Raw genomic sequence first — 23,083 nt, forward strand, 5'->3', positions numbered from 1 at the left:
CTCCACGCGCCGCCCGCAGCGCGCCCTGTCTGTGGGAGCTCGGGACTGCCCAGGGCAGGACAAGGGGGAGCTGCCGCATCCCGGCTGCCTCGTGTGCGGGGGATCTTCCTAGAGACCCGTCCCGAGGGCAGCCATCCGCTGGGAGAAACCCGCTCTCCACCACCCGGGGGGCGGTCCCGGGGCAACCCTCCCGGGCGGCCCCGCGCCCTCTGTCCGCGGCTGACTCAGCCGGCGGCGCTGCCCTGCGGCCCCTCCCCAGCTCTCCCCGTCCCTCCCGGGCCCGGCGGGGCGGTGCGCGCCCGCAGCCCCCGCCCCCGACCCGCCGGGGAAAGCGCCTCGCTCGCTGCGGCGCCCCGGGCAGCGGCGGCCGTGGAGCCCTGGCGAGGCGGGGGCGGCCCCGTCCCGCAGAGCGCCCCGCCGCCGCGGCCCCGCCGCCGCTGGAGCCACCGCCGAGACGAGGAGGAGGACAAGATGCCGGGGGAATGCTGAAAGGTGCGTCCCCTGCACACCCCCGCCCTCTCTCACGGGCTCTTTCCCTGACTCCCGTGGCTGGCTCTTCTCTGGGGCCGGGTCCCGGCCCCCACGGCTCTCGTGGTCCCGGGGGTGCCGAGGGCTGCCCGCTGCGGCCGTGCCCGGGGGCGGGCGGGGGCTCCGCTCTCGGCCATGTTCCGCAGCCCCCGCTGCCCGCGCCCTCCTCTCCCGACCTTCGGCTCACGGGTTCTCCCCCTCCCTCTGCGAGGGTTCAAGAAAACCCCAAAGGCGAAAGAAAGTTGGGGTGGGCTGCCCTTTATCCCACATGCTAGAAATTGTTCTGAATTCATCCCGCACTTTCTCTCTTCCACTGCGATTGTACAATCAGTTGTAATTTTGACACTGAAGTCTTGCAAAATTCAGTTCAAGATTGGTGCAGCGCATCGGAGATGTGGCGTTGGAAGGAGCCTGTGGCTGTGAGCGGCAGGGGTGCTCTCTCTCCCCCTCAGTGGCTCTCTGCTCTTTGGGGGTGCCGCAGGCCCTGACACCCAGGCGTGAAGGGGCAATGCATTCCTCCCAGCTCCAGACTTCTCTTACCCCACTTGGTGAAGTGTTGTTGAGTCAGAAAGACTCAGGGTCTGCAAACACTTACAGAAGTAGTTTCGCTGAAGTGTTTGTAGGATCAGGACCAAAGTGTCTTATCTGTTCTGCTGCACCCTCTTGGGATGCCACCAGCACAGGTGATAAAGGAAGAGCCTATACAGGTGACTGTGAACTGGGCTTCTTCTGATAAAGGAAATGAACGAGCTGGATTAAGAGTGGTAGAGAAATGCCAGAAGGATCAGCTATACTTCAAGGAACAGTAAAATGTTTTGTTTCATAGTGAGGCGTTTGTGTAAGGAGCAGAATTGGCCTTCTTACTGTATTTATTATGCTCAAAATTTGATTAAAAAGTTTTCCAGATATTTCCATCCTCTATGTTTGTATGACAAAAGTTTGCTAAATATTTCCATCCTTTACATTTGTATATTTGAAAGGAAATCAGAGAACCTGCCAATTATGAAGCACCCACTTAGTAATTATTGCAGAGCAGTGTCTATTATGTAGTTTAAGAAGTCATGTTTTTCCAGCTACAAATAATCATCTTTGATCTGTGGTATCACATCCCTTAAAAAGTCAATGACAAACAACCATTGTTTGTGATATTTACAAGAACACCAAAATAAATACGTGAGTAGTGAAACATACAAGGTGAAACCAGAAACAAACCTATGTTTTGTGTATTAGGAAGTGCTCAAGAGAAATTCTCAAGACATAAAGAGTATGCCCAGTCTGCGTAAATTTACAGAGGATTACTAAAAGTCTTGCTTTCTTAGTCATGTAAATATAATTAATTCTTGCCATGTTGAGGTAGTAATCTCAGATACTGTAATGATGTTCATTTGTATTTTCATACATGGTAAAAAGTTTGTTATTAAGACTTTGGGACTGTAGATGAGGCAGTGCAGTTCCTGTCCTCTCAGTTAACATCAGTTTCATGTGATACATCTTATGCAATAAAAGTGTGATGTTCAAACCAGAGTTCCAAGATATTAAGAAGGAAAAGGAATGCCACAAGGTAAAACTTTCAAATCAAAAAACATGAAGGCCCTACTGCAGAATAAAAATATTCTCAGAACTGTGTTAACTGGAGATCATAGAGCAAGTTCATGGAGATGATAAGGTAATTTGAGATTTGGGAGATTTGTAATATGAGAAAAAGAAATTCTCTCTATTTAGGTTATCCAAAAGAGTGAATGTAATGGAACAATCTGAGCACTGTTTGTAAGTATCCATAGAAGTATTTCTTTTATCAAAGGGCTGTTTTATTTATAAGAAATATGAATGTTAAGATCCACTAGTGACTAGAACCTGCACGGAAATCCAATATAGGAGCAAGGGGCATATTGAAAAGTGACAGTTGAGACTGTTCGTGAAAGATTGTAGATTTATAACCACTGGAAACATTTTGCTTAAGTTAGCAGCTCTTCCTTTTTTTTTTTTTTTTTTTTTGGGAGAAAAGCAGCCATAATTTAGCAATAGTTCTTGGATTTGAAATGAGAAATAATTAAAGGAAAACTTAAAAAGGCAAAAAGTAATTAATCTATTATTTCATTAGAAACCCATGATTTGCATAGGGATTTTTTTATTAAACTAGGAGTTTTTTTAGTTGTCCTCTTAATTTATGTGCATATTTACAAAAGCATTTCTTTAGGAGTGTTTTCTTTTAAAACACTGATGACCACACTTCAGAACACGGGTCGTCATTTTGTTTCCTGCTTCTACAACACTTCAGTGCAAAATGGATTTCAGGTCACAACTATGACTCTTAAATTTTATAAATGACAGTGATACGTGTTATGAGCAATAATTCATATCTTTTTTTAAATTTTATATACTTCTTGAAAATACCAGTCACTGAAACATTGGAACGAATGGACAGACTGACTCTCATGCCTGCCTGTTCACTGATGGTTTCATTGAGCAGTGGCTATCATTTGATTGTGCAGACAGCAGGTTAATATGCAGTCTGATTCATTTGTAAATAATGCTTTTCATCATGTCTCTGTTTTAGAAAGCTGTTAGCATGCAAGCATGAAATCCATTTTTTTCCTTAAATTTGTCCCTTCCTGCACCTTCTTAATCATTTAGAAGAGAGTTGTTGCTCATGTACTTGAGGATCTACATGACTGAGTACATATTATGTGAGAGCAGTTCAGCTTACTCTGCATACTGCTTTATTTGTCTTGGAAAACCTGTAGATTATATATATATGTGTGTGTGTGTGTATATATATGCTTTTGAGTGGGGTTTTCCATAGTCATGGTACTACCAGATATTGGTCATATTTTGCTCCTTGATTTTTTTGAGCAAAACATCTATCTGCTGAAACACGACTTGTGTTTAAGAGCTGAAGATAAAGTGCTGACAGACTTTCTATAGATTTCCAATATAGGGAGGTCCCTAATATTTTTATTCCATTTCAAGGCACAGAATTTTGGTTTTACTTGAAACAAAGAAGCTAATTTTCAATTATGTCAACGTGGGATCAAAGTCGTACCCTCTGTTTTTGCATCCTCTGTCATGCTGACATCTCTTTGCAAGATATAATTAATGTCACTGAATTTAAACTAGGCCATCCACAATACTTTCTTCTTAACTGGCCAGTCATTCATAAATAATCCAACATGTTCAAGCAAGAGCTTGATGCAGCAGCACTTACTGAAACCTGGTAACAAGAGCTAAGAGGAACAAGCTCAACTCCCCACCAGAATTTTCCTTCTTCCAGAGCTCACTACCTTGCTCCAATTTATCAAGTGTCAGTGATGGTGCCACAGGTAATACCAGCTCTTTCAGTAAATGATTCAGAGCAGCAGGGACACAAACCTTGTGGAGTATGTGACGTGCCCCATGGAGCTGCCTCTGCATTCTTTACATCCAAAACTCGTGTGTACTTGGCTTAGCACTGGCTACAGAGACAGTGCAGGCTTGAGTCTTGTACAAGGACCAGTATGTATCCTGTGACATTTTACTCGCAGGCATATCATAACAATTTAAATAGGCTGTCCTCTGGGATACTTTTTATTCTACATTGCTATCAGCAAGTAATATTTAATCACTTGTTACAACATTTTCAGTGGTGCCTCCTTATTAAAAGAAAATTGACTATATGATTGTATTTGTCAGTTGTAACGTTTCATAAGTAATTAAAAAATAAAATGCTCAGGTGTTTTCAGTGTTTTTTATATTACTTATTTCAATGTTTTAAACGAGACACAAAAAGTAGAAACACAACTAAATTGAAGCTACCATTTGAAAATGTTTATTTTTGGGGTAATGGTTTTATTCTATTAGTATGCACAAGTGCTGCATAACTTGCATCTAATAATAGTGTGTTTTCTTAAACAGATGACTCTCCAGTTGCATTGACCTTGCCTTGTGTAGTAGGACCTTGCTGTCTGCTGTTTCAGACAATGCTCTGATGTGAGATCTCTCCTCCCACAGTATTTTTCTCTGTCTGTGCTACAGCATACAGCAAGAATGCTGCTGCAGTGATCTTTGGTATTTGAGGTTTTTGTTACACTGCATCTTCTTTCAAACATTTTCATAATGCATTCCTTTACTCCAAGTGCTAAACTCTGTTGCTTGGATTAGGTTAATTTCTTTCTGTAGCAGTACAAATACCTTTCAGCACTATTTTGGGGAAAACCAACTTGGTTTCCTTTCGGAATTTAGCAAGATAAAAAGGGGTCATACCAGACCAGCTACTGCTTTGTACACTACCAACCAAGTTCACATCAAAGAACAACTTGTAGATTTCTTCTTGAGGAACTTTCTTGATGTGAATGCCTCTTTTCTAATTCCTTTAGAGTTTTGGATTTTTAGCAATGTACCAAATTACAAGGGAAAAGGAAAACCCAGTGTTGTAATATCCAGACTGGTTTCCATTTTGAAGATAGTATTCTGCTTCTGTTCTAATTTTAGGTAATTTTCATACTCTGACATTTTTCAAAGATGTATTTTCAACCAGTTAGTTATTGTTCAGTTTGGACAAGTGTGTTAAAATGCACTTATAATCAGATGGCTGCATTGGTGGGCAGAGATTTCTAATAATTGGTTAGTATTTTTCTAACTTTTTCTAGAAAAAGTCTCACTTCAGTGACTGTCAAGTGTAGGAGGTATTCTGTGAGTACATGCATTGTTTCTACTGGAAGCTGTGGGAAAATAACCTCATTGCAGGTTATTTCTTGTGAAATCTTAATTTCTTTTGAAATTAAGTTTCTGATCTCTCAGTGTGCACCCATTTTAGTTCCGCACACTTATGGGAAGCAGTAAGTGTAAAGGGTATCTCTGCAAGGCTGGGAGCTCCTGGATTTCTGACTGCAGGAGGGGCTGCCAAACAGGCTGAGTCCCTGCCTGGTGCTGGAGTTCGTGTTCTCTCCTCAGCCGTGCCACAAGCCGTGGTTTTGTAACGTATTCAGTGGCAGTGGTGTCAGGGAAGACTAGGCAGATAATGCTTCTTGAAATTTTCTGTGTTGTGGTACTTCTGCATTTTTTAGGTGAAGAATATTTCTTAATATGGCTCCTTTAGAGCCCTTGAAGATTGTCAGTGTAGCATAAATAGTCTGTTGTTTGCATTTTTACCACTGAACAGCATACAAAAAGGAGAGAATCTTGCATAATGACTTTTGTTTTGTTATGATTGGACCTTTTTTATTTGTTTTTGTTTTTCCTCATAATTAATTCATGGAACAGTCAGCAAAAATAGAAACAATAAAATCGAACAGTTGGACACCTGTTGGAAATATTTTTGTCTTAGGAGCCACTCAGAATGTTGCTGTTGTTATTCATTTGAACATACATGTCTTCTCCTTCTGTGCTTTTATTCAGAAAAGTATAAGCAAGAACTTCAACTTCAGTGGTGATGTTCACTCAGTAGACTTAGAAATGAAAAAGCGAGAAACAGCATAAAAATAGATGATTTTATGTGTGTCATTCACTAAAACCTCCATGACAATCCCACTTAGAGGCATTCCTTATATCATTAGACTGGGTAATTTAGGTGTTTAAGTACAATTATATGTTTTTTTTAATTTTGCTTTTCTGTTGGATGGATTTAGAAAGGTAGCTATCAGTATTCCATCATCTTGTGAAATTATATTAGCTTAGGCCAAGTCCATGTAGCATTGGGTGCTGTTGTTTTCATTATGGTACCTGTTATGCTTTTTCCCCCCTAATTAAACCAGATTTCAGAGACTGTAGGACAAGATTCCAATATGTGGTTAAACTATCTTGCAGTGTGAAACAGAACTGTTTATTAATTCTTTAATTTTTTTTAGATGTGTCAGGTTGAAGAAGACGGTGTTTTTATTTACCTAAGCCAAACTAGCCTTCTTGGTACTTAAACAGAAAGCATATGTAGATAAAAGTCTAAAGTTGAAACTTATTCAGAAATACAGTTGAGTCCCCAAATACACTGTTCAGTTGTTTCCATTCGCACCTAACTTTTCTGAAAGAAAATAAAAGTTAAGTGTATCCGTAGTACCCTGGTATAGGAACTCTGTGATCATTAAAAAATCTGGCTTTAGCAGCCAGTTTCACTGTGGAGAAACAGTATAATATTAATACTGTTGGTTCTTGTTTGTATTAAGCAGATATCGTCAACTACCAATCTATTTATGCAGATTAAATTTGTTTATATGTAGTTACAGAAACATTTTGGATTTGCTATAAGAAAGAATATTCTTGTAAAATGTTAGTTTAGGCCCGTGACTAAGAAGCCATTTATGAATCTCTTAAATTATTCAATGCCTTTTTTTTGTTCTTAGTGGTCAGCTGAAATTTTTTCTTGTTCCAGCAAATTCGGAGCTACGGCAAATGTTTTTCACTGGATCCCTGTGTCGCTTACTTATGAACACTTTTTGGAAAAATGTTTTGCTTGCTCTGATTACGTTTGTGCAGCAAATTCTGAAACTCTGTCTTAAAACTTCTTATTTCTTTGTAGCAGGAGATATAAGGATTTGAGGGATCAGGGAAAATAGTCTTGTTTAAAATTTTGTAGATTCTTTTGTATAAAGCATATGAATACCTTGAAAGTCAGCAACATTTTGGGTTGTAAATGGTCCTTCTGCTTTACCAAGATAAGGAAATACTGAAATTTTAGATTAACTTTGGGGGAATTAGAAAAATAATGGGGTAGTTTATGATATTAATAAATGGATAATATCTACAATTGAGATATATTTTCACTATTTTGTCTAGTCATTCCAATCCATTTGGGAGACATGCCAACAAACTGATTTTATTATGAAAAATGTATTGTCAGCACCGTTTAGAGCATCAAATTCCAAACCCTTGTTTTCCTTCCGCAGAACATTGTTTTTTGTCTTAGAATTATGAAACCATTATTGTTCCCATTTTCATTTTGTTTTTATAAATAAAGGTTCTGTTTTGAAGGTTCAGATTATGAATAATTGTATTATCAGTACAACTAGTAATTATATAATTGTACAGCTAGGGCTTCTGGAAAACAGTGCCTCTCTGAGCACACAACTGTAAGAATTGGCAATACTGGGAATCCTCTTCAGAAATTTATTCTTTATACTTTGTGAACTGTGATTCTAGATTTGCAAGCCAGGTTCAGTAGTGGTGTGTAGAAATAAACAGTTCCCTAGACAGCAGGCTATAAAACAGGTCAGTGTTAAAATATGCAATAACATCTTTCAAATGTCTGTATAGTATTAGACTATTATGCCTGCCTGAATTTTCTTTCAGGATTCAGATCATAACATTTGTTTGGAGTTTTGTTACCAGATAGGCGTAGGAATGGTAGAGATGCACAGATAATAATGGGTTTTCTAGAGGTCTTTACTTCCACCCTCCCAGAAGAGGCAAGTTTGTGTATTTCTTCTTAATTCTCTTCTTGCAAATTCTCTTAAAATTTGCAAATATCATTCTACTTTGCCCAAAGATTAACTTCATGTTTGTGTCATCCCCTTTTTTCGTTCCACATTCTCTTTATTCTGTTATGCAAGTTGATAATGAAAATGTTTATCCTTAACAGTCAGTTGTCTTGTTGGCTAGGTACAGAAAGATGGTTTTGAGGCTAAATTTCCTGATTTTAGCCTCAAAAGATACTGTACCACAGTTACAATAGTACAGCATAGTATTATCCTGTATAACAGCTTCGGTGCATCCCTGAACTTTATTTCAACTGTGGTGCTTTGCAGAAAGCTGCATAGAATTGACTTATGAGTTAGTGGGAGAGCTGTAAAAATATTTGAGGAAGGTGTGTGCACAGATTTAAAGCAAAGAAAATTGTTTGGTATGACAGCATTGGAGCTCTCAGGTTGCTGTTGAGAAGAATGGAAAGCCCTGGACAAAAGAAAAGAACAACCTTCACTTGGTTGTTCTTGCTTGAATTTACATTTAGCAAAACTCTCCCATACATTTTCTGTGCATTTGAGTCAAAGAAGTCAGTGGAAATTAAAAAAAAAAAAAAAGCCTTTGTACCCTGGTTTTCCCGCCTTACCCATTTTGCTTACAATAAAGCTCTATTCTGTGAGCAGCCATATGCATCCCAATAAAGATTTTAAAGTTTGAACTGAGACAGAGACTGTCTCAGCTTTTGGCCAGCAAATGCAAAGGAAGTTGGCCATGTTCCCTCTATTTGCCAGAAAAGCATGAAAGCTGGGGCCTCTCCTCTGTCAGAGAAAAAGGGAAGCTCTGATCTTTCTGCATACAGATTTTTGGAAGTATTGAGTCCTTGACATATTCTTGATATGACTTGTCTGTCTCTTGCTTTCTAGATGGGACCCAAAGCCCCCAAGAAAAGACCTCTCATCTACAGTGAACTTGTATAGATTAACCTGGGCTTTTTCCTCTGATTACCAGTTTGGTGATACTTTTTGCCCCCCTCTAGTTGCAGTCCTAAATATCAACAGTTAATTCCATATCTACAGGATTACGTTTTTGTGCATGTGACTTGTCTCTCATGCTACTAAATCTGAAGAACTAATTGCTTACTTTTTCAATATTTGATGCACATATGAGTGTCTAATTAAAAAAGCATAGATATTGTACTATTTATTGCATGTTTGTGTGTAGGCACTTCTAGTACTTGCTATTCTCCTGTTCAGGGCTTTAAAACTTTCAGAGTTCAGATTATCTGACAATCCCTTGAATGATGTATGACTATATAAAATAAGAACATCAAGTTATGAGGGAGATTATCTGTAAAATTTAGACTTATTTTTAATGTGTTCTGGTATGGTTCAAAAATATTTATTTAATTATTGTCAAATATTTGAACTTTAAAGTATGAAAAGTCAGAATATGGGGTTTAGTACATAATAGTATCTCTTGCACATTCTTTTTACCATAACTGTACCTAAGATTATGTGAATGTTGCTGTTTAATTTTTTTCTGGTGAGTGAATTGTGAAAACTAAACAAGTGCTTTGGCTTTTATGGTTATTATAGGCCATAATTATGCACACGTGGATTATGTACAACTATTATTAAGTTATATAAACAATGTACACCCAAACTGCTGGCTTTTTCTCTATAGTTACGACATATTTTCTGTAGTGGGTATAATTTTTATTTTCAGAGAGGTCACATGTAAGATCAGAAGTGCTGAAATGCATACATTGTGTTTTCAAAAATATGTTAAAATGTTGTAGTACCTCTAGCCTGATTACTTCCATAGCTGTTTCTCCTTTTATAAAAGCAATAGAACACTTAAATAAAACCAACCAGAATTAATGAGCAAGTAATACACCAGAAAACTGTACAGAATCCTTGAATACTTCAGTGTGAGGAGTGTGCTGTCTGTTTCTAATTTAATTTGTTCTCAGATTACTCTCATAATCTGTTCAAAGTTTGCAAATACTTTGCAAGGTCTAAGGTAGATTTTGGGTTTGAAGGTAGAGCTTGCCTTTCCTAAACTAAATTTCATTCTACTGATTTTATTTTTCTTAAAGGCAGGGAAAAAAGGAAAGCACATAGTTTTGGAAATCAATAAGAAGGTGTCTTGGATACAGTAGGTCTGAGTGTGACACAGTCCCCACTAAATTAACAGGAACAGGTCTATAAGGAGGTACTTAGAAGACTGCAAGATAATCTCATAATAAAATAAGAGGTCTACTGATACAAAATTAAGGAATCAAGGAAAAAAAATGTCAAGAACTTGAAGGAAAAGATGGAAATGACAAAGATCTACAGGAGCAGCTAACTGTTTTGAGGTGTGGCGGTAGCATGCCTAAGAAGACGGATATTTAATTTGACAATATTTAATTTGAAATCTCAAAGGACAGGTTAGTCTGCATTCATTTAGGTATGCTGGTTTTATAAGTTCTTTCTTCAGAGGTCATCTACTGTTATCCATGAACTTTATTCTAGAGGTACAGGTACTATATCTTTATACATCACCACATTTCTCACACAACCTTATGAGAAATTGACTTTTCCTTGTTGGCTTTCTATCAACCAGAAAGTACCAGGAGGAAAGCAATACCATCCACATTAGAAACTTACTATTTAAACAAAGATCTCCATACAGTATGCAAGACATTGGTTTGGAAAAGGGAGAGCTGCAGTCTGCCTGTTGCACCTTGTGAGTGCTGGTAGAGGTGGTACCCCCACTGAGCTACCATTTGTAAACATTTCTCTTCATATCATCGATGAACTTGACCATTTGTGGCAAGTCACGGATAGTCATCACCTTGCAAACTGTCTTGAAGCAGACTTTTGGTTTTGCTTTTGCTGTTTTGAAACATTACATAGGTTTTTGTTGCAAGCAGAGCACTGTTGCCAGCATCAGCCGTTGTTTTGTTCAGAGCTGTGAAGACTGCACAGATCATTAGTTTTCCTTGCTGCTTTGCCTCCCTTCAGGGATCTTTTCTCGTGCCAGTTATTACTTCATAGCGCACTCAGCTGCCTGCTGGGGTCATCTCTGGTTTGAGCGGTCTGTCCTGCAGGTGAGCCTCCTCCTGTGCTCGTCTGCAGGGTTTTCCCCTCAGCGGGATGAAGTCACTGTTGTCATCTTGCCCAAGAGAAGTCTGATTACAAGGCCTTGGACTGCTCCTTATCTTTCAGTTTGCTGCTTCAGTACTGGCCCGATAGTGTTGGATTCAGCGTTTCAGAGGAACCTCCTCATCCCTGCTCTTGGCGACATCGAAAATTGCATATTCATAGTGCTGTTCAAGTATTACTTGATAATTATTTTCCCTCAAGTTCTTTTTATCATATGTGATTGTGCCTGATGGTGAGACCAATGACCTCTCGTGCTGGGGAGTTGCAGCAGGGGTCAGTGAGAGGACAAGCCAAGGGATGAGACACTATGCAGTCCACCTAGGTCAAGTGGGTGAGCTGGGTCCTGATTCTGATGTGACAAATTTGATCAAATGGTCAGGAGCAGCAGAGAGCCCAGAGATATCAACAACATTGCTCAGCCAGACTTGAGGCAGTCCCGAGCTGAAATGGCTCCTGGGCCTGCTGCGGGGGATTGAGGTGGGGCTGGTTATGGCATTTAAGGACTTGGTGTTCCCGCAGCCTTGACAGTGCCTGTGATAAATGCCCACAGTGGTCCCATCCTGGGTTGACATCATGGAGTGCTGTGCTGGTTGCAGCATTCGTTCGTCATTATCACGCCCAAGTATGTTACAGAAAACAGAGTGATTTGATCTTAAACTGTTACAGCACAAATAACCTTGAGCATTTCAACATGTGTTTGCGGGCTCATTATCTTTTACAGTCCTTTTGTGGTTGTGTTCTTTGGCTTGTTTAATTGTGGCACCAATTGCTTCCTCTGTGGTGCTGTCTCTTCTCTGCTCAAGTTTTAAAGCATGGATCAGGCATATGTGCACTCCTCCGTTCTAGGACCTTTTTGACCTAAATACAAGGAGTAGACTTGTATTGAGTTAATGTGTTAGCAGTAGGGATGCACAATCAAATGGATGCAAGCAAATCTTTCTGCTTGACTGAGAAAGAATATATGTAACACCCATTTTTATGTAAAATGTTATTACAGAGGCGTGTATCCTAGGGTAAAAAAACCAAGATTATTTCCTAGCAGCATTTTAAGATTTTCATGAAACAGTTTTGTTTGGATACTAGCAGTCTCTCTGGCAGATATTGCCAGTTAAATCAAAATAGAAAAAAAGGTGTTCTGGAGAAGGAAGTGTCATTTTCCAAATTATGACTGCAGTTTTTAGCCCAGTTTCTTATGGAAATGACTTTGCAACGCACAGTGTGTGTCTGTACATTTTTTCTTCCAACTTTTAACTTGGCTTGTAGCAGTGGGGTTTATTACAAAGTGCAGACGTTGAAAATGCTAGACTCAATAAATTTCATGCAGATGTTACTCAGGTACAGAAGAGAAGTTCTGTAACTCCATTTGGCTGTGAAGAAGTTCACATTAGTTGAGGAACCATATAGAATGAATAATACTAATTAATACAAATACTAATACCTCAGCTCTAAGAAAAACTTCAGCTGCAAGTGGCATCACAATTATTTCAATTTCGTTGCTTTTAGGAGTAACTAATGTAGATAATGCTTGATTATCAAGCATTCCCTTATTTTAGATTGCACCTTTAGCTACTCTACATAAATCTTAAATATCCTCTGAGATACTTGTCCATCAATTTTACCAACAATTTTGTTGGGTTAAAATTCCATCTGTTCACCTGAAAGTACAAGAACTTTTCGGAAATGTAAGAGACTTTGAACAAGTGATTGTTTGTGTTAGACAATATAGAATTAGCTTTTGCCACAGGTTCTTATCCTGATTAACTATATTGTGCGGACTAAAATAGACTAAAGTCTGGCACAAAGTCCAATCTCATCAAGGGAGCAGATTTTCATGTTTAGAATTCTGTATTCTTACTATTCCTGAAGCAAGGAGCTTGACTGTACTACTCAGAAGTAGTTTTATGTTGACTGAACTTAAATTGAATATTTGGTGAAGGTTGTCTTTTTATCCCAAAATAATGGATGAAGTACAAACGCACATTTATAAGCCACAGATTGTAAGTACAAGTAGTCAGAAATACTTAATGGACTACTTTCTTAGAGTGTCTGAAAGATAACCAGGAAAAGCAAATAAATATCTCCTCAGCAAAGATGTAGGTGTTCATTACAATGATTTGAAAGGTTCTCAAATGAAAGAACACCTAAATATTTCACAATCATTAATGAAGGCATGCTATGTTAATCTTCGGGCATGTTTCTCCTTCAAATAGATAAAGTTGTTAAAGAAATTCAGCTGGAGCTTAAGGAACATGGGGTTTGTTGTGTATTTTCTGTGTTTGACTCCATTTATTTTGGAAGATGTCACAGTATATTATTAAAAGAAACTTTGTCATTTTGATCGTGGGTCTATTTCTGTCCTAGTTATTTATTGAGTGGGATTGAATAAATAGTATTTATAATTTGAATTACAATGAGGTCTACAGGGGTTTTGAAGTATTAAAACATTTAATTTAAAATGATCATTTAAAGGGTCTTTCCCAACATAATCAATTTTATCTTAACATAATGAACATCTTGCAACATCCTGAAAAAATAATTTGCAGTTGTGTAGTGACTTGCTGCTTACACATTTAGTTTTGGCAAGAACCAACATCTTAGAGATTATTTCATGGCTTGAATTAAATGTCAGGGCAGACTTTCTCCCAGAGAATGATGTAACTGATAAAACCATTATAGGAAAAAAAATTAATTTAGTCTTGATTTGCTGAGCAAATATTATTTGCTATATTTGAGTAGTGCTGTTTTCAGTGTCACAGTGCTTAATATCTAGAAATGTTAAAACAGTAATAATAGTATAGAAATTGTTTCATGTATTTTCAGGACTGCTGAATCAATAGTCTTCTGAAAATTCCACATTTTTAAAACAGATAATTACAATCTAAGCAAACAGGTTGTTTGCTCTTACCTTGATTTGCACTTACCCTGTTTTGCTCTTACACTGTTTTTTACTCTTTTATTCTCTCTTAGGCATAATAACATCCACAGGACATAGCAGATGTTCAAATCAGAAAGAATAAGAGGTTAAATATTAAGATTCCTGAATGAATGGCATGAATAGATCAGGAGTGGTATACAAAGAAAATGTATTTTGAGAAAGGGGAATAGTAGTAGTAATTTAATAAGGTCAGTTTTCAGCATTTGAAATATTTTTCTTTGTTTTTTTTAATATAAGTATAAATACATAAATTCACAAATGACTGAACTTTTGTCCTCCAACAGGTTAGCATTTAATTTGTATTTGAAACATATACCGGGGTTTCAAACTCAAGTTTGTTGTAGTTATGACAGCTGAACAGTAACATAGAAGTTATTCCTCAAGTAGTGTTTTAAATAGGACTCCTGTGGCTTAGCATACTGTGAGTAAAAGTGTTAGCTGGGGCTTACAGAAGATAAACTGTAGTGATATATGTGCCTTTAACATACCCTCACACATTTTAGTGCTCAGAAATATTTTTATTACAGGTTTGTTCTGTTCTCACCAGTATGGCTTGAATTACAGCTAATACAGCAAGAGAGGGGGAAATGAGAGAAGACTTGGGTGCTCACATGAGAAAAGTGCTGAAAGGAAGAACAAACAAGACAAGGAAGCTTAGGTGTTCATGTTGCTTATTGTGTCACACCTGGATTTGAGTAGTTTTAAAACTTCAGCCATGGTTGATTTGAAAGATTGTTTTTTCAGGGTGACAGTTTCTTATGACAAAGTGCAGTTGCTGTTTATTGGAATGTATGTCAGTGTGGCACATTAAGTCCCTTGAAGGCACGGTTTCACATGGGGTAGAAATGCTAGTGAGTCTCGTGGGAAGACTACTCTCACTGGCACTTTGCTGTTAACTTTATAACTTTATAACTTTGCTGTTAAGCCGAACTAGATAATAAAGAAGATTGCCAGGGCTAGAGATTCCTGCTGGACATGGGGTTTTGCTTTGTGATGTGAGTCTCTCCGGTATCGCTTTAGGAAAAAGGAGAATGAGACATAATGGTGTTTAGATATTTGGTAGATGGTTCTTTACCTCAAGGCTGAACTGTCATTGTGTTACCAGTGTCCAGGCAAATAAATCTGCTGCTGTAGAAACTGATGTGCTGGTTTCTATCATTGCTGAAGTGTGCATCCCAGTACAGGGTCTGAAATTTTGCTGAGAGGCAAAGGTGGTACTCCAGGCAGGGTGTGGAGTGTGGCTGGCATGCTGTGACACCTGAAGCCTGTCCTCTGCTCTGACAGGTTCAGCCTGCTGTAGGGCTTGGCCAATGGCTGGCTGACCTCTGAAGGCTTGAAGCAACTGACTCAGACAAATGATATCCTCTGGGGCATCTCCAAAAGCATTTTCACAGGTGTGGTAGGAAGAGAATGGGATCAGAGCATGAAACACCCAATTCTGTCACTGGTGTGCCATTGTAAATCTGTGACTGGATGTTTTTTACAAGGGAAGACCAGCAATCCGTTTCCTACTTACTTTCCCTTCTCATTGAAGAACTCATCTGGCTTTCCTCTGGCTTTCTGTAATTTTTCCTGCTCATGTACTTAGTTTGTGTGTATTAATAACTCTTTGAAGAGAGAGTTTGATAAAAACTAAGATGGATGTGATATACTATGTTTACTAATCACTACTACATTAGTATGTAGTCCCAGGTTAATGCTGACTCTTTAGAGTCACAAACAGTTCATATTTCTAAGTGGCAGACTTTGAATGTGATAACCAAGTTCTCAGTACAGTAGTGTTTGTCTGTAAGCCTTCCATTTTGTTTTAATGTTTCAAGGCTATAGAAGTGATTGGCAAATAAGTACATACTATCATTTCCCCCATATTTGTATTTGATGTATTTGATGACAACAATTATATTCATCAATATTTTAACAGAAACACAGTTTGCAATATTTTAAAAATAATTTGAAATCAAGATGTCCTGTGCAAAAAACACTTTTGATTCTTCTTCTTCACTTTCATTTGCTGGACTTTATTTTGAAGGACTTTTCTATTTATCAATAGAAAAGTCTCCTGTTGTTTTTCAACATATTTAGTACTGGGAGGCCTTAATGAAGGGACTTACTGTGCTTTATTGACAGAGGGAAAATAGCATAATTTGACTAAAGTGAAACCATGTAAACAAAGGCGGGGGGGTGTAGAATTTGCGATTTTTTTTAAGAGTAAAATGAAGATATGAATGATGGCGTTGGGCTCAGGGGTGCCATAAAGTTTTCAAAGTGGACAAAGCCTTGAAATATGATGGCTGAATTATTTTCAAGTCTGAAACTCTAGGTGTTTCAAAGGGTCTGAATGACTGATCGTTGGTACTCAAAAACACACTCAATGTGTGGGCAGTGCTGTGAATGTGTTTCTCACTGTTCACTGCAGATTATGTGAATAATTCCAGTGACACGAAGGATAATATCTGAATTTTGAAAAATTACTTCAGCTAGTACCAATCTTACTGTTCCTTACTACATTTAAGTGATGGCATTTGCCTTATGGTCTTTGATTTGTTTTGGTTTGTCTTATTTTTTAGTTGTAACTGTGTTGCTTGAAGCTCTCATTTTTGTACTTACATGTCTATAATCCTATAGATCAGCTTTTAAATGTATTTGATGACTTATTTAAGCTGTCTCAATGTGAGATGCTGCAGATGCATTTCTACTTTGGCCTTGGATTCTCCCTTAGTCTCCACCTTGCTCTCTGCTTATGCTGTCCCTGTCAATTTACACGACTGAACTGTGAGCAGCATCAGGTAATTCTGCCTGAAGACTCTCTTCCATTTTGGTTATTTTTCCTCTGGATTAGTTGTTTCTTCTCCTTGCAGGTGCTCCTGTTCAGGAGATATCTCATAGAGAGTGACAGGGAATGAGGGATCAGCTGTTTTGGCTGGAGCCTGCCAGTAGGTTAGCTTAAACCTCAAACCTCATTTTTAATTGTGTTTATTTTTTGTATGGTTTGTATGATTATTTTTTAAATTTTCAGATCTGAAAATAAATCCTGATGCACTAGTACATTTTTTACATACTTCAAAAAGTTACTTTATTTGTCACTGCATTTCATGTTTTTCTTCTGTATAAGCATTATTTATCTTTTTCTTTTGTATAATGTAGTTTATTAATTGTCAGTTATTTTCTTTTCCTTTATATTTTGTCTAATATTTTTCTAAGATATCTACTTACCAGTGACAAGTCTGTTGAATTCTGTGCCTTGAAGATTTTTGTTTTTAATTGTGCTGCACTTTGTTTTCCTGTGACTCAGTGCTTGAAAATCTTTTTTATGCATTTAAGACTGTTTGCATGTTCCTCAAAAAATTAAGAAAAGTTATTCCAGAAGTACTTGTTCAAAGATGGAGAAGAATTATTCTGCCTTTAGTGGCTGGAGTTGTCATGCATCTCATGTGGAAGGACTTGTTCATCCAAGTGTCGATGATGAAATTACAGCTCCCAGATAAGGTCACTTAGCATGAAATTCAAGTAACCACTAAACAGAAAGTTTGTTTAAACACTTTATTGCAGATCAGATCTAGAAAGAAATACAGAAGTAATCCTGACAGTAAGATAAATGAAGTTTTTTCTTCTCTCTATGCATCTCCTTGTACAGAAAAGGAATTTCTGTAAAGAAATGAAGAGTGGAGCTGGTATCTGGCAGAAGCTTCACATTCTCCCTGATGCAGTGATGAATGATGAGGCAATTGAGAGGGTTCACCATCTGGCAGACATTTACATAGTTTGAGACATCTAATACACAATCATGTTTAGATAAGTATTCTAGAAATTAGAAAAAAGACTCTAACTTGACAGGACATATAAATACTGTAGTTCTTTGAGATTTTTTTGTTGTTGAAACACAGATGCTGGTGGTAAATCTGAGGTTCTGAATGATGCTCTATGCCAAATCAAATGTTGTTATAACTTACTTCCAACTGTTCAAATAGGATTTGTGCACATCTTGAGTGATTCTTAAGAGTCTAGCTATTTCCTCCTTACTGTTTGCCTGTGGTTCCCTAGTGAGAAATGAGGTTTAGAAAATGGTGATGACATGTTGGTGCCCTGTTCTTGTGCTAGTATCTCCTGCTTGTTTCTGACATAAAACACTGTAATGAAAAACTCATAGTGTGCATGATACAGCATAAATTAAAGAGGACTTAATAAATGTGATTTCTTATTCTGTTCAAGGAATTGGTCTGGGACAAACTACAGCTTATCTACTAAAAAATTAAGCTCATTATTCTTTTTTAATTGTAAATGGATAGTTCTAATATACAAAGCATTTTCCCCATAAATCAGTTTTCTCCTTAAGATCTTGAACTGGGATTATAGTTGTCAAGCATAGTTGTTGTCAATCATAGATGTGACAAAGATGATCAATAGTTTTATATCCACTGACCATACCAAATTATTTCTGTAATTTGCTGTTTCCCAAGAATCTCTCACTAACAGATTGCTTATGCCTTAGATACTATGTAAATACATAGTAATTTGAAATAATTAATAAAGTTATTTGGTTGTTGGGGGGTTTTTGTGTGCTGAAATCTTTTGCTTAGGACAGATCGTTACCTTGTATACCTTGCATACCATGTAGCATGTAAGATGAATATTAAAGAAATAGATATAAATGTCGCAGTGTGGCCAGGGTGGAGGGGAGGATTGTTAGGGTGCTTGCATTTACCCTTTAGCTGTTTTGAATTACCATCTGTCCCAGTCCAATAGCGTTTAGCCCATGGAAACCACAGTATGTGTCTAGTAATGTCATGTATCTGTTTCAGTCCCCCTTATTCTCTGCACTCATAATCCTGGCCCTACCAGGCATTCACTGAATTTCCTGTGCAGCTCCCACAGCATCACACATTTTGCATTTGGCATCACTGGCAGCACACAGCTTCTCTAAACAATCCCCATCTTCACCTTGACACCCATCCCTTACTTGCCCCTCATGCAGTTGCTACTTGTTCCCACAGTCCAAACAGTATCCTCAAATATTTACATGATCATCTTTTCCTTTGACAGCCTAGAATTGAAAGGCTTTCTGACTTACCACATTGTGGGATGGTTCTGGTCCTTCATATGCCTTTCCTAAGACTAAATAATGCTCTTAAGTTCAACATACTGTATTTTGCTTTCACTGAAGCAGAATTCTGGCTGACTTCAGAAGGAAATTAGCTTGAGTAATGAGTTATAGGTTAAACTGATAGTAAAGTAATACAGTTTTGTAGTCTTTGATTATGTTGGATGTTTTACCTAGGCTATTGTAGACTTTAATTCCAGATATCTGGGCAATAAGAAATCATTAAATGTTGATATTAATTGTTATTAATTAATACTAATTAGAACCAGCCTATACTTGAAGTCTTAAAGTGAATGCAGTCAGTGTAAATGAAAAAAAAGTAGAGAAATTGCTTTTGTGTCACATATTTTCAGACTTAATACATTCTGTGAATGTGTGTGCTGAATGGTTGCCAGGTTGTTTAATTACTCATCTGTCTTTGTTGGCTGACCTCTGCATCCATGATGATTCACTAACGCTGGATCTAGTTTCTTATATTTTTATTTCCCTTGACTGATAGAAGGAGCACACTACATTTCTGACATAACTTAGGCCTTGTAAAATGAACCAGTGTAGTTATTAATGGATTTCATCAGCTAATCTAGTAGCTTTAGAAAATGCCAGCGTGTATTGAATACAGTGCAGACTTTGCTGTCTACTTCACGTGCTTTTATGTTCAGCTTTAACTGTAAGCCTAAGTCAGTGTGGGTGTACAATGGGAAGAATATGCTTTTGAATAATTTCAGCATTTTTATATGCAAGTGTGTATATATGTTTGTATATGGATTTTATATGAAGATTTAGGTTTTGGCCACCCATATGCAGACAGGCAAGTAAAGGAAGCTGCAGGGAGTGATAATACTGCAATTGTACAGTAAGATACAAAACACAGTTTTATTGGTTGAACTTGTGAGTTTTATACTTGATAGCATTTATAACACTGTGTTAATGCACTTCATAGCATGTGTAATGAGTTCCATCAGTTTCAGGAATTTGCTGGGCACACTGAATTGAATCTCTTGATTGCAATGGAAAGCAGACACTGAGAAGAGTATAACTTAGGACACATGAAACCCGTGTCATCTGTTCAGCAGAGCCACGGCTTCAGATATTTTTGCAGTTGTCCATATATCAGAGGCTCTGCATTATGTTTTTTACATGAGGTTTTGCATCATACACCGCACATACCAGACTAAGAGAAATTTCAGGGTGCATTTAGACATCTTAGCAAACATGGTCTAACCTGAAGCTTCTACTGAGACGTGTGGTCCCTACCAGGCATTCTTAATACGTTTTTTTTTCATGGAATACAGTGATCATCTGACCACAAAGTGAGTCAGTTTGTTTGGATGAAAAGAATAGTTTTGTGACTTATCAGCTAGGTGAATCAATTTAACTGTGTGGACTCATGATCTCCAGCTGAGGGAGTTGGAGGGAATGGGGACAAAAAGAGAAGAGCGAGGAGAGGAGTAGGTCTGCCAGTTTTGGTGGCAGCTGCCTGTTAGATTGACATAGCTGAAACATCAAATCATGTTTGCAAATTGCAGAAATGTGTAAACCACATTAGGAAGCATTTTCTTCCCTTCACTATGCTGCTCATTTTCTTCCTTGTGCAGTTGGAGCACATTAGTACAACTCTACTACGAACTAGATTGGGAAAATGTTTTAGCTGTGAAGTAACTTGAGTAAAAAGATTCTTGAGATGGATCACATTTGCATTGCAGTCATGTTGCAGTGATCACAGGAGGATGGGAACAGCTGGACATGCAGTGTGAGCTTCTTATGCAGACATTATTTGTGATGAATTGGATTTCAAACAGGCACAGATAGGGAAGAGTGATACTGGTAGAGAGAAATGGGCAGGTGTATGGCCTCAGCAGCTGAAGAGAGAAGTGACCAACAAAACCAGTGTTGGGGGAGATTTGAGATAATTTCTAGAGAAAAGAAAAAGGTCTGAGAGAAGCTGTTTGGGGAGAACATGTGGAAACACTTTGGTGTAAGAGAGAGATGGGAAAATTATGCAGTAGGAAGGAGGGCTGTGAAAGATCAGTCCTAGTCTCTGATGAGCTTTGTGGATAGTCAGGGATATAAATGGGCTTCTGGTTTTAGCAAATTTCTGCTTATAGAAGCAAATCAGTGATGTGAATATTTTTATTTTTTAAAGTTTCTTCATTAAAAAGCAATGTAAGTTAATGTACATGGTCAATTTCATGATCTTAACATCATTGGGAGATGTTGAAGTTGCATAATAATATCTTTTTACACAGTAGTGATATTTTGTAAGAGTTTCATTTAGCAACAGGTGTAATAAGAGGTATAATATTTGCAGTGACAATCCAATCCATAATTTTTATTCTTGACTCAGCAATAGTACAGGGAGTACATTTATGAATATATCATGGTGTCAGGAAAGATAAATCAGTAAGATTAAGACATTTTGTTAGTTCAAAGAATTCCTTGAAAAATCAATGCTGAAAACAACTACTGTTCTATACCTTTTATGAAGAATTATTGTTACTTGATATAGCAAGAAAGAAACTAAAGAAATCAAGAAAAAAATCAGCTGCTTCTCCTTCCTAAATCTTTCTCCTTTGATCAGCATTGTCATATGTAGATTTGGACTGAAAGGCCAGTGGTTGCCAGAAAAAAGATGAGATCCATCAAGTGTATAGTGTCAAAAAGTTACGTAAGGCATCATCTGTGGATTTGAAGAGGAGGGACAGGGAAGAGGGATAGGAAATGGAGAAGAATAAGAAAATTGCTGAAATGCTTTCCTCTTTTTGTATGTGTGTTGGTGGTAGTGTGAGGTGTTTTTTTGTTCTTTTTAAAGTGAAACACCTTTAAGGTGAGGTTGAAGAAAGTGGATTAAACTCAATTTCAGGGTAAAATTTAAAGGTAGAGGGACTGCCAGAGAACATAGACTGAGAAAATTGCTTGAGTGTTGCCTTTTCACTGTATGTGCTCTACAGCTGAGCTCTTGCAGGTGGTCATAGGGTGCTCTGGGATCTGTGTTGGTAACATGACTCTGTTTTAAGACCCAAGCTTGCCAGTCCACTGAACTATTGCTGTCTCCTTCTACACAACTTTTGTATGAGTTGGAGCTGTAATTTTCCTTTCTGGTACTAAATCTCTCTAGTACAGGATCTGAGTTTACCACCTGGAGTCTGCTCTGGCTGATCTGGCATGCAGGAGCATTTTGTAATGGGTGGAGAATGTGAAACTTCTGTCTCTTTGTTCTCTCTGTCACTTTCCTTTGTGACCCTCCCTGTTGTTAAACCAGTAAAATTGAAATCTTTATTGAAGTATGAAATTGCATTTTTTTCCATGCACTTCTGGTAGTTACCGTCTGAATTCCTGGTCTAGCAAACTTTTAAGCCACAGATTTGTAGCAAAATGTAACTTCTCTTAAATTTGTTGTTCCTTTTTTGTTTTGTGACCCTCCAGCCACCCTGGCAAAAATGATACATTTAGTTACACTTATGAAGTTAATTGTGTGGGAAATAGCCTGTCAAATATGGCGTGAATTAATGAATTTGTTTACCTTTTGATTTGTGCCAGACTGCTTTTGGATGAAGATTAGTAATCAATAAAAATGAAAGCCAACACTCTAAAATGGATTAAAAGAAAATTGTTAATCATAGTTACTTAAGAAGACTATCAGAATAGATTTTACACTTCAAATTAATTATTGAGCTTTCCATTTTATCCCTCCCATAATTTCTAATTCTATCCACTATGGATGATTTAATTATTGTGTGTAGCTGAAAGTAATTTCATCATTTGCCTTAGTTTTCTGCTTTTTTTACTGTTGAAGCTTTAAAGTTTTTGGTGTGTGGGGTTTTTTGGTGTTTTGTTTTGGTTTTGTTTGTTGGTTTGTTTTGTTTTGCTTGTTTCTATTGAATTTAGACTGTTCTAGTAAATGTAGGCCTTAACATAACTGCTTACATTTTCCAGATTTTTAATAATACACTTTATGGTTTTCAGTGGTAAATGTGACAAAATGAAGTATAAGCGCATTTGTTTAAT

General features: G+C 37.9%; 1 protein-coding gene across 1 annotated transcript in view; it reads left to right on the forward strand.

The window, feature by feature from the left end:
* Nucleotides 1-354: 354 nt before the first annotated feature.
* The window catches only part of PLCE1 (phospholipase C epsilon 1), a 135,572-nt gene continuing 112,843 nt past the window's right edge, over nucleotides 355-23,083 (forward strand). Inside the window, exon 1 of the mRNA XM_063405641.1 lies at nucleotides 355-492. The gene's annotated coding sequence lies outside the window, so the exon portion shown is untranslated. The remainder of the gene's footprint in view (nucleotides 493-23,083) is intronic.

The sequence above is a fragment of the Prinia subflava genome, chromosome 9, assembly GCF_021018805.1.
Source record: "Prinia subflava isolate CZ2003 ecotype Zambia chromosome 9, Cam_Psub_1.2, whole genome shotgun sequence".
Classification (NCBI taxonomy): domain Eukaryota; kingdom Metazoa; phylum Chordata; class Aves; order Passeriformes; family Cisticolidae; genus Prinia; species Prinia subflava.